The following is a 9,598-nucleotide window of genomic DNA, read 5'->3' as shown; positions in this document are numbered from 1 at the left end:
ATATTCCCTGGTGACCAAACTTAATTTAGATTAGGTCACAACCCTAAAATTATCCTTATAAGTGACTTGCTCAGGGTCATATAGCTAGTGTATGAGGTTAAATGTGAACTCATCTTCCATAGATATTATCTATAAAGAAATAAATATAATTTTATATTTTATATACAAATATAATATTTTATATAATTTACTATATAAGTACTATATATAAATATAATAAATTCATATAGAAAGATATTTTATATATACTATTTTACATAAAATATTTTATATATAAGTATATAAAATATGATTTTATATATTATATATTTATATATTATACATATAAACATTTATGTTATATAAACTTATATATTTATATAACATAATATGCCATTATATACTATATTAAGGCTTAATATAATATAACACAATTATATTAATTGATCAACAAATAAATAAAAGTCTTTTTCTTGAGGAGAGAGAAAGGACAAATTATGTGGACCAAGAAATTTGATGCTAAAATGCAATTCTGTTAAGGTTCTTGGGCTGGTGCTTCAGGAAGAGGAGGCATAGAATCCCAATGGTCATCCTGTAAGGAATGGGGCTTCATTTTCTCCAACTCTGCTCACTCTGGCATTGTGAGATCTGAAGGAAAACCCTAGAGAAAGAACAAACTCCCATTCTCAGACCTTCCATGATGACGTCTGGATACCCAAGGCCCAAAGGGCCAGAACTGGGCAGAAAGCCTTGGGATATCTATTTGCTTGTACGAGGTACGGGAAACATTTCCTATGGCCATATTGCCTGTCTCCCTAAGTAACAACACACAGAGATAGTCAGAGCCAGCTGCCAAAAAAGCAAAGAAAAACTATTTTCTCAGCCTCAGAAAAACAGACAGGCCCTTCTGCATGCATCTTGGAGCCTGGTCTTCTCACTCTTGGCAAAGGGTGATGGCAGCAGCAGGAGCAGGAGCAGGGGTGGCAGGAGGCAGCAGCAGACCTCTTTGGGGTTGGAATAACTCAGGATGCCCAGGATGCACCCTAAGCAGTAGCTGAGAGCACTTCTGCAGACTCTGAAAGCCCTCGCAGATGCCAGATTCAGGGCAGCCTCGGTGGAGGCGATGGAAATGGCATATTTTGACTCTGAAGCTTATCTAAATGCTAACATTACAACGTAGTGCTCCAAGTATGACAACTTGGGAAGAATATTTCTTGATTATTTATTCTTGTCATAACAAGCCTCAGGAAATTCTTAACTCGAGTGGCAATAGGGCTTTAATTAGCCTTCTGGGGAGAAATGCCTAGGAACTGGGGTGAGGCCGGGCTGCAAACATTCCTGACAGTTTGGTAGAATGGCTTTTTCTCTCCTCTTGTGTAGTTGCAATGCAAGGGAGCAAGAGAATGCTCTCTCCTCCTCCCGGACAGGCGATCAGCTGGTGAGTGATGCTCAAACAAGTCATGGAAAGCACAAACAAGGGCTTCCAGGGCAAGAGAACACCTATTCCTTTTCTCATTCCCTGCTTCCAACTGGCTACTGTTGAATCAATCCCAGAAGAGTGAGCTTGCAGAAGCTTGAAGGATGGACCAGTTGTGATTTAATAAGGGACTGCTCCTGGAGTAGTTGACAAGTAGGTGGACAAGTCTTCAAGAATCCAAGGATTAATGTCTAATGTGACATGCACAGGAAGGCTATTTAGATGTCGGGAGCCCTACTTGATACCCTCAGACCGGATGCTGCTCCTGGTTTCCCACTAACAATGCTTATCCCATCCTTGGATCCCAGCCTCCCACTTAATAAAGGCTAAGGCAATTTTAAAAAATTGGGGGGGGGGCATCTGGGTAGCTCAGTGGATTGAGAGCCAGACCTAGAGACGGGAGGTTCTGGGTTCAAATCTGGCCTCAGACACTTCCCAGCTGTGTGACCCTGGGCAAGTCACTTAACCCCCATTGCCTAGCCTTTACCACTCTTCTGTCTTGGAACCAATACACAGTATTGACTCCAAGAAGGAAGGTAAGGGTTTAAAAAAAATTAAACCTGGAGGGGGAGGTAGGGAAAGAATGGTGGGGGGAAAAGTCTACCATGGCAGCCTCTAACTGAAGTGGATCCCAATACTTCCCAGGTTTCTCACTTTCCTTCCTTTGATGCCAACAGAATTAAATTAGATAGAAGGCACCCACTTCTGTTTTTATTTTATTGGTGACTAAGAAAAACCATAGCCTATTTCCCCACCGAACCCTGCCTCATAATAAAGATGAAGTTTCTATGCCAGTATATGTAGCATTCTGCATCCCCAGACCTCCACATGGAAGGAAATTTTAAAAATTCACTTTTGAAATCTTTCCAGTGATTCTCTTTTACCTTTCCAGACTTGGCTATGGTTTCACACTAGCCCAATGAGAGAGTTCCTGGTGGTGTAGACAGTCTTCCTGTGGTAGGTTTTGTTTGGTTTTCACCCCCCATCCCCCCGTTACCCTCTGTATTGGAGTAGTGTAAGCCAGCCAGCCTTTACCACTGTGCCCTTTAGGCTTCTGGCTTTGTTCCCCATTCAAGTCGAATGTATTCCTTTAGAGAGTGTGATGTCTCAATAGGAAGATTCCAATGAGATCCTTTGGGCTGCCAGGGTGTAATCATGAGACCTGAAGTATCACTGGTACAGAACTAGGAGGGATTTTGAAAATTTAAATTGTATTTTCTTTTCTGGAAGGAATTTCTATGAGCATTTCACCAAGTTTGCACTTATCTATGAATCCTCTCTCGATGGTTTGGGGAAGGGGGTAGGCAAGGGCTCTAGATATTGTCTGAGAACATGAATTCATTAACACTTACTATCTAGGGAAACCTGGGCAAGTCACAACTTCTCTCAGCCTTGGTTTCTTCAGTGAAATGAGAAGATCGAACTGTCTGGCCTCTGGGATGCCTTCTATGATCCCCAACAAGGGATCCTTTAAGAATGGGAAGCTCGCTGCCCAATAAAGCAGACCATCCCATTCTCACTGTTAATGACGATGATGATGATGATGAACATTGTAAGAGGAGCGCCCAAAGCAAAGCTCTGCAGAGGCTACCGACAGACACACAGAAAGGTAAGGGCAGAAAATGGAATCGTTTTACAATGTACCATTTTGCTTTTAAGATTATAGGTATTCCCTCCACATCGTGGGGGTTAGGTGTGTGCTGGAAAATCCGTGTAAAATTTTTTGGCCCCTCTTTCATACCAGCGAGGAAGTCTGATTTTTTTCTTTTTTCTTTTATGGGGTGTTTGTGGTATTTTGTAGGCATTTATGAATGACAAACCTTTTAAAGATATCTGTTTCTAGCCTTTGTGTTCCTTTTGCAAACTTTAATTTTTTGCTTATTCGAACTTTCAAAAAGAAATTGTGCTATTAAAAGATAAAATATGTTGACATTATATAATACCATACATATATTTTCAGCCTTTCTGGGTTCCAAAGCTTTTTCTGTGTTATCTGCTAGCCTTTGCTTGTCATCTGTGGCTTCTGCAACCTTTCCTGCCCTCCCCCCTCCATCCCCTGCTCATTCCCATTTAATTTCTTAGGCTGACCCACAATATATCAAAACAGCATTGGGGGAAGTTGCAATGTGGAAGGGATACCTACATTATTCTTATGGCCTACAGAGGACTCTTATCCATGTTTTCCTCTGCTATAATTGGCCAGAGCTCATCACTGGAAATTCACTCTTCTAAATAAAGATATTCTTTAAGTATAGAATGAATCATGTTAATTGATGAATAAAGCTGCTCAGTGTTCAAAAGAACCAGTGAGGTGCTACCAATATTTATAATAGGAGGACTTTTAGTCCATGGCAAATGCTTCTGGGTTTTGAAGGTAGGTTCCCTGATTATTTTTGAAGCCTGAACCCTACACGGGAGTTAATAAGATACACTGATACCAGAAGAGGGATTTCTGAAATTGATACTAACCAGGGATGGGCTATACCACATAAAGCCATACCATTGTCTTATAAGGCCAGGTCCTGAGGGCCTGAAGCTTTTAGTCATAGGGTCCTGGGATAGAGGAACACGGATTTATATTTTCCAGTGGTGTGTGATGTCTTGTCCCACTCTTCCTCTGAAGTCCTGTGGACTCAAAATATATTCACATGGGGGCAGCTAGATGACTCAGTGGCTAGAGAGCTGGGCATGGAGATGGGAGGTCCTGGGTTCAAATATGGCTTCAAATACTTCCTAGCTGTGTAACCCTGGACAAGTCACTTAACCCTCATTGCCTAGCCCTTACTGCTCTTCTGCCTTGGAACCACGACTTAGAATTGATTCTAAGACAGAAGGTAAAGGTTTAAAAAAATAAAGAATATATTCACCTGGATGGGGAAGTACAGGTGTGTGTGTGGGGTGCGTATGACACTGAAATACTTCAAGAAAGTAGAAGTCCAGGGCCTAGAGGAGAAGCTAGCTATTTCTCACCATTCTCAGCAGAGTGCAGAGGGAACAGAAGCAGGACTGTGCTCTATGGGAAAGTCTAGAGACACATCAAATAATTTCTGAAAAAAAAATTTCAATTACATGGAGAAACAATTTTTGACAATTATTTTCTGACATTTTGTACTTCAGATTCTCTCTCCCTCCCTCCCCTGTCCCTCCCCAAGGCAGTAAATAGTCTGATATAGGGTATAGCAGTGTTCTCATGCAATACATATTTCCATATTCCTCATGCTGACATCAATTAATTTTTAAAGAATTCCTGGAGGGGTGCCAAAAGTGGATTGGGATGGCAAAAAGGCAGGCTTAGCTCTTGAATCTGATGGATCACTACACTGAATGTCAAGCTACATCTTTATGTTGCAGATCCATTCAAGTTGGGAAGGACCATGACACTGAGAAGTACAATGGAAATATCTCAGAGGAATTTTGAGGATCAAGGTAAATTCCCTTCATTGTAGGCCAAGTGGCTCACAGGTTTGCATCCTATATTGCTCTCATCTGCCTCTGAATGTTTTACAAGGATAGAAATATTAAATAATTAGGATTAAATGTTGCTGAACCCAACCATCCTTACCATGCTTCACCATCTTATCCAGCTGTGAATGCAGACCATTTTACTATATCTGTCTCCCTGAATCAGTACTCTCCACTGCATTCTGAAATTCTAAAATCAATGTCTCTAGTGTCTGGGGAAGTTATTCCATCCATATCACAGATGAAATTATAAGGAAAACAAATACCTGAGGAAAAATGTTTGTAGCAAGTCTCTCTGATGAGGATCTCATGCCCACAATATATAAATAACTGATTCAAATTGATAAAAACAAAAGCCATTCCTCAATCCATAAATGGTCAAAGGATAAAAACAAGTAGATTTCAAGAAATAAACCATTATTAACCATATTAAAATGTTCCAACTCTCCAATAATGCAAATTGAAGTAATGCTAAAGTTTCACCTTTCATCCACAATATTGGCAAAATTGAAAAAAAAAGGAAAATGACAAATGTTGGAAAGGCTGAGAGAAAATAAGCATACTAATACACTGTTGATGAAGCTGTGAATTGGTATAGTCATTCTGGAAGGTAACTGGAACCACTGTCAAAAAAATCACTATATTATAACCCAATGACATCACTATTAAGCATATACCCCATATGTCATATATCATAGAGATGAAAGAAAGAGGAAAAGGAACAATATTTACAAAAATGTTTCTAGTGGCTACTTTTGGAGGAACAAAGAGTTGGAAGTTAAAGGATTCCATGAATTGAAGAGGAGCAGAACAAATTAGGGTATGATTTAATGGAATGTTCTTGCTCCATTAAGAAATTAAGAAAGGAGAGGATTTCAGAGAAACTTGGGAAGGCATTTGTCAACTGATGAAGAGTGAAGTGAGCCAAACCAGGAAAACAAATTTAGATAATGACATGTAAAGGCAAGCATCCAAGAAAGACTTGAGAATTCTGTCCTATGCAAGGAGCAACCATGAAACCAGAGGTTTGATGATCAGTCATGCTACCTACCTCCTGATAGAGAGATGATGAACTCAAGATGCAGAATAAGAGATATATTTTTGGAGATGGCCAATGTGAGAATTTGTTATGGTTGATGATTCATCCTTGTTACAAGGGTTTTGTTTTTCTTTTAAATTCAGAATTGTGAGAAGTGAAGAAAATAAATGTTTGTTAATTGAAATATAAAAAAACAATTTAAAAAAAGATTCAGAGCTGGGCGATACCTTAAAGGCCATCTAATTTAATAGTCATTTTACAAATGAGGAATTATCAGAGCCAGGATTTGAATTTAGGTTCTGATTCTAAATCAAGTATTCTTTTCAATGTATATACAAGGAAGTACAAACTAGCCTGCTTAGTCCTCTAAAATCATGCTTGAGACACAAGACCTGCCATGTTGGTGAAGGTGTGGTATGTGTGCTCAGAGTGCTGGAAGGGGCTACTCTGTTTCCCTTCTCCACTAAGGACATTTTTTTTTTGCATGCCCCATCCCACTCTGTTTCCCTTCTCCACTAAGGACATTTTTTTTTTGCATGCTCCATCCCATTGCCCAGCAAACCAATGTGAGCACTTCATTCCACTCTCTGCAGTAATGTGGGGGGCTCTCAGGTGGTTTGAAGGTGCAGTTTGGGCACATGGTATCTAAAAGGTTTGCTAACACTGCTCTAGAGCATGCTTCACCCTCATATTCCAGCCATCCACCCAAGCCTTCTACTTCTCTACACCCCCATCCCAATTTTTACTCTGGGCACAGTAATCAAATAAATCTTATTATTGTTTCTGGAAAGGAAATGTCAACTGATAATCCTGTGGATCTGTAATGTCTGGTTCTGGTTCAGATTCCATGGAGGACACACACACACACACACACACACACACACACACACACACACACACGGTAATGCAATCTACAAAAGGTACTTTTATTAACCAAACTATAGCTTGAGGCTCAGCACCAAAAGTGCTGGCCCCGAGTCTAGGGTTTGCAGGCTTTTTATACTCTTTTAGGGTAGAGGGAGTCCAGAGGAATTCCTGGGGTGGGAGGAGTGAACAGGAACTCTTGGGGCTGGGGTCCTTATCAGTTCCTGTCATATGTCAGGGGGGAAAGGACAAGACTTCCTGGAGTCAGGGTCTTTATGGCTCCTTTTAACATATGGTCTGGCCGGTGAGGTCAATGAACCCTGAGATAATATATCCTTGTGAAATATAAATAAGGATATGTCATTCTTAGTTCTTGGGATATGGGGCCCATTAGGGATTAGTCTGGAGGGCAAGTTCCCATGATATTAATCTGTTTCTTCAGATCAACTCACCATCCCTGTGACTTCCCATTCAATGACTCCCTTTCAGCACTCCTCTATATATGTTAAATACACTGTTCGGCTCGGTTCTGGTTCGGATTCCAAGGAGGAGACACACATGGTAATGCAATACACAATAGGTACTTCATTCAGGCTATAGCTTGGGCCTCCACAAGAAGCAGCAGAAGACCTTGAGCATTGCATAGGTCTGGTTTATATAGAGGGGCTAGGGGTGGGGGTTGTCTTGAGAACCAGGCACCAAAAGTGAAGACACATCAATCTTAGTCCCAGATGTTTCCTTTTAACATATGGTCTGCCTGTGACCCAGGTCAGTGAAACCTGAAGTCTTGAGATAACATATCCTTATGGCAATACATAAAAAAGGACATGGTAGTTTTAGTTCTTGGGACAAGGGGCCCCATTAGGGTATTGTCTGGAGGGCAATTTTCCCATGGTAACAGTATGTTTCTTCAATACACACACACACATATATACATATGTTCATCCCTCCATTCATTTCTTAACTCGGAGTTTAGGACCCTTCCTGACTAGGAGAAATGGAAGTTGCTAAAACTTCTACTGCCTTCTAAAACTGCAAACCAAAGCAATATTTCTTCCCTGAGGGAGGAAAAGTAGCAGCAAGCATTCTGATTTGGTCACACAAAATTAAGAGGAAGTCAGTCATCTTAAGGGGCTGAGTTGAGATAATCCAACATGCATTTATGCATTCATGCATGGTCTGGGGCAAGACAAGGGCAAGAATGGAAGACTGGATCATTAGGATCATAGACTTAGAACTGGAAAGCATCTTAGAGGTCATTGAGTCCAAACTCATTTCATAGATGATGAAACTGAAAGGTGGTATAGCAAGTGGCCAAACCAAGATTTCAACCCAGGTCTTCTAGTCTCCAAGCCTATGTACTATGCTATATACAATATATGTTATATATAATAATATAAATATAAAAAGATAAGGGGTAGAACTTAGGAAGACCTTGATGAATGGTGTTGCCATTTAGCCATTTAAGTGTCTCATTATATGAATGAAATGAAAATGAAAACCCTCTAAAAATGAAGATAGCACAAGAATGAGGTTTATATAGTCTCACAACCTGTAACAGAAGCTTCTGTAATAGGCTGCATGGAATTCCTGGCCTTTGTGTGATAATCCATAAGCAGATCAGATATAAAGGGACTTGAGGATATGCATGGACTACAAATCATAGCATGCTATTAACCAAAATTGACCTTACTACCATGGTGGCCATCTATATCAGCTGTCAGACAGCCAGTAAGTAAACATTTATTAAGTGCCTACTCTCATCCAGGCTCTCTGCCAGGCTCTGAAACTCGCTCCTTAGCACCCCATTGCCCTTGGGGAACTCCCCTTTGATTGAAGAAAGCACAGGGTAGATATTGGAGACCTCCTCTCTGATCTTCCACTATGAAATGAGGGCTCTCTGGGAATTCACCTCATCATTTCTCAGCTAGCTGCTTTCTTAGACTTCATGATGCTTAGAAACTCATCATTCTGCAACATGAATTCATGTCTGAAACTGTCAACTCGGATCATTTCTCTCCCTGTCATCATGCTCTAGTACAGGGTAACCTCCACTCTTCCCCTGTCAGCTTCCTTCTATGTCTTGTCCTTCTCCATTAGATTGTGAACTCCTTGAGGGCAGGAACTCTCTGTTGCCTTTTTCTTTGTATCTCCAGTGCTTAGCACAATGCCTGGAGTAGGTACTTAATACATTTATCTTTACATATAACACAATATATTTAATGACTCGACTTTAAGCTCTGGGGTAGAATCTCATTTACTTATGAATTAAGTCTAATTATTACATTTTATTATTATGGCACATTGCCATGGTATTTTATGTTAATTCAATTTTTGTACGTTAAAATAGGAGCTAGTAATAATTGACTTGAAGGATATTTGTTTAGCACAAGGGGTGGTACTACATAGGGATAGCTTATAAAGTTGTTCAGCTGGTCGGTATGGGCACTGTAATCATCATTAACTACCATGCCATTCTGGCTTCCTCTCCCTGGGCATGTATACTCTGATGCTGGTGGGATTGTATTTTCTACTCTAGCTTGTCACTTCTAGGGAGCACGATTGACTATGTTGCCAGGTCCCTGGGCATTGACCATTCATCTTCTGTGAATCTCAGTTTCCTTATTTGCAAAGTGAAATTAGTAACAGCTAGAGTTGTAGTGATGAAGAAATACATAAAAAATTTGTTTTGGGGGGAAGCAATGATTGGGATGATATCTTCTCTCTTAGATTAAAAACTCATCTAGGGTTTAGTACAACAACTCCTTAGTCTTAGG

Source organism: Monodelphis domestica, chromosome 7, assembly GCF_027887165.1.
Source record: "Monodelphis domestica isolate mMonDom1 chromosome 7, mMonDom1.pri, whole genome shotgun sequence".
Taxonomy (NCBI): Eukaryota; Metazoa; Chordata; class Mammalia; order Didelphimorphia; family Didelphidae; genus Monodelphis; species Monodelphis domestica.
Note: the sequence above shows the minus strand (reverse complement) of the source record.